A 3,314-nucleotide genomic window follows, 5' to 3' on the forward strand; every position below is an offset into this window, starting at 1 on the left:
AATAATTTCAATCCCTTGTGGCGACATCATCATACAGAAGCTGTAGACCAAGTCTGAAGTCAATCAGAACTGGAGTTTGGGAGAAGAAGACGATTGAAAGTTTTGTAACGGACGACAGACGACAACAGCTTCCAGCCTGTCGGCCACTAAACTAAAAACTCATTTATTTAAGATTGCTTTTAATGTTTAACTGTTTTATATTTCTATATCTGCTTTCTGCACCTGCTTTTATCTGTTTTTAATGTGTTTGATTTTGGTTTTTATCTGCTGTATGTAAAGTGTCTTTGAGTTCCATGAAAAGTGCTATACAAATAAAATGTATTATTATTATTATTATTATTATTATTATTATTATTATTATTATTATTATTATTATATCCAGTCACACAGCGGAGGAGCTCCAGGCCTCCAGGGGCAGCGTTGAGTTTACCCCACACACACACAACGGTGAGAAGAACAGGTTATAGCAGAAGGATTCCGAATATTATGGAAGATTCGAATATATAGTGTTGAGTCTACATGTCAACATCTAAACTGTTCAGCCGTCATGCTGACTGTGAGGAAAGTACCCAGCCTCCCTGGGTCAAGGTTGGAAGGTTGGGGAGATACCAAGATAAGGGGACACACCAGATGGGGACAGATAAGGGACAGTACGCAGGTGGAGGGCTGAACTATGTAAATGGTACAAGTACTGCATGTTTGAAATGCCACGTATACTTGAACATGTAATCTTCATATCTGTGTATGTATGTATCCAAGCAGTCAAACCAAAACAGAAGGATGGCTGAGATGGCCAAACCTAGAGGCTGAAGCAGGACGTGGGTGGAGCCGCCCAGCTGGAAGTCAGTTTTTAGTCTGGGAACAAACACCTAGACTCTGATAAAAAACGGACATTAGAACTTTACAGTGGAAAACACCTAAAAGTTACAAAATAAAGGGAAGGTCTTGGGGTGGAGATACCACCGAGTCCAAATGGTGTAAAAGCTGGAGATGCCCGGCTGTTCCTCAGAGGTGGCCCCAGGGTTTCTCTCACTGTCGTTCATTTGTGTTCCATGAATAAACACCTGTTTGGTTCTGAAGCCTGGCTGCCTCAGCTCCTCCTGGACTCCACGTGTGAGTTCACAGCATTTTGTTGGACTTGGATTAAATTAATATCAAGTTTACTTAGAACCGAGATATTATTGATTAAGGTTAAATTTTTGACGGGAAGATCCTCGTCAACAGAACAGAATATGTTTCCTCTATACTGTTGTGTGTGTGTGGGGTAAACTCAGCACTGCCCCTGGAGGCCTGGAGCCCCTCTGCTGTGTGACTGCACATGCAGCTTTTCTTCTTACATTTCTTTTAGTTTCTGCAGCGTCTTTTCTTACAGTGTGTTCCTCTTTTTACAGTATTTTCCTCTACAACACTGGTTCCAACCTTTTTTACTCCTGACCCCATTTTAACATCACAAATTTCTGTCGACCCCAGACATTCAAAGCAGAGACTTTTTTTTGTAAAAATTAATTAGTTTTTGATCCTGTAGTAGTTTTCTGATTAATGTTAGAGGACATTTAGTCTGTATAATGTCTATTATTGTGGACATTTAGTCTGTATAATGTCTGTTATTGTGGACATTTAGTCTGTATAATGTCTGTTATTGTGGACATTTAGTCTGTATAATGTCTGTTATTGTGGACATTTAGTCTGTATAATGTCTGTTATTGTGGACATTTAGTCTGTATAATGTCTATTATTGTGGACATTTAGTCTGTATAATGTCTGTTATTGTGGACATTTAGTCTGTATAATGTCTGTTATTGTGGACATTTAGTCTGTATAATGTCTGTTATTGTGGACATTCAGTCTGTATAATGTCTATTATTGTGGACATTTAGTCTGTATAATGTCTATTATTGTGGACATTTAGTCTGTATAATGTCTGTTATTGTGGACATTTAGTCTGTATAATGTCTCTTATTGTGGACATTTAGTCTGTATAATGTCTGTTATTGTGGACATTTAGTCTGTATAATGTCTATTATTGTGGACATTTAGTCTGTATAATGTCTATTATTGTGGACATTTAGTCTGTATAATGTGTATTGTGGACATTCAGTCTGTATAATGTCTATTATTGTGGACATTCAGTCTGTATAATGTCTATTATTGTGGACATTTAGTCTGTATAATGTCTATTATTGTGGACATTTAGTCTGTATAATGTCTATTATTGTGGACATTTAGTCTGTATAATGTGTATTATTGTGGACATTTAGTCTGTATAATGTCTATTATTGTGGACATTTAGTCTGTATAATGTCTCTTATTGTGGACATTTAGTCTGTATAATGTCTATTATTGTGGACATTTAGTCTGTATAATGTGTATTGTGGACATTCAGTCTGTATAATGTCTATTATTGTGGACATTTAGTCTGTATAATGTCTATTATTGTGGACATTTAGTCTGTATAATGTGTATTGTGGACATTCAGTCTGTATAATGTCTATTATTGTGGACATTTAGTCTGTATAATGTCTATTATTGTGGACATTTAGTCTGTATAATGTCTATTATTGTGGACATTTAGTCTGTATAATGTCTATTATTGTGGACATTTAGTCTGTATAATGTGTATTGTGGACATTCAGTCTGTATAATGTCTATTATTGTGGACATTTAGTCTGTATAATGTCTATTAGTGTGGACATTTAGTCTGTATAATGTGTATTATTGTGGACATTTAGTCTGTATAATGTGTATTATTGTGGACATTTAGTCTGTATAATGTCTATTATTGTGGACATTTAGTCTGTATAATGTGTATTATTGTGGACATTTAGTCTGTATAATGTCTATTATTGTGGACATTTAGTCTGTATAATGTCTATTACTGTGGACAGAGGCAGTAAATCCAGGTGCAGGTTAAAGGTCAGGATCTGTCCAGTCAGTCCAGCTGGGATTTACAAGGAGGACAATTAATACTGAACAAACAAGAACTGAAACTATGAATGATGAAAGAGCTGCAGCATCTGAAACTGACCACAGTGAACATGTGACACAAACAGAAGCACAGTGCTGCAGTTTGTCTGGTATGGACTGGGATTGGCTCTGTCAACTCAACACAGATTTATAGTAGGAAGGTTTTATTTATTATTTTTATCAGTTACTAGAAATTTCAGGAGATCCCACATAGGGTCCTGACCCCAAGGTTGAACAACGCTGGTCTAGCCTCGGTTTTCTTCTGTGAAGCCTGTTCTTTTCAGAAGCCGGTGGTTTGTGTATATGCAGTGTGTGTTTTAATGTGCAGTGGTTTGTGTATATGCAGTGTG

This window comes from Sphaeramia orbicularis, chromosome 21 (assembly GCF_902148855.1).
Source record: "Sphaeramia orbicularis chromosome 21, fSphaOr1.1, whole genome shotgun sequence".
Classification (NCBI taxonomy): Eukaryota; Metazoa; Chordata; class Actinopteri; order Kurtiformes; family Apogonidae; genus Sphaeramia; species Sphaeramia orbicularis.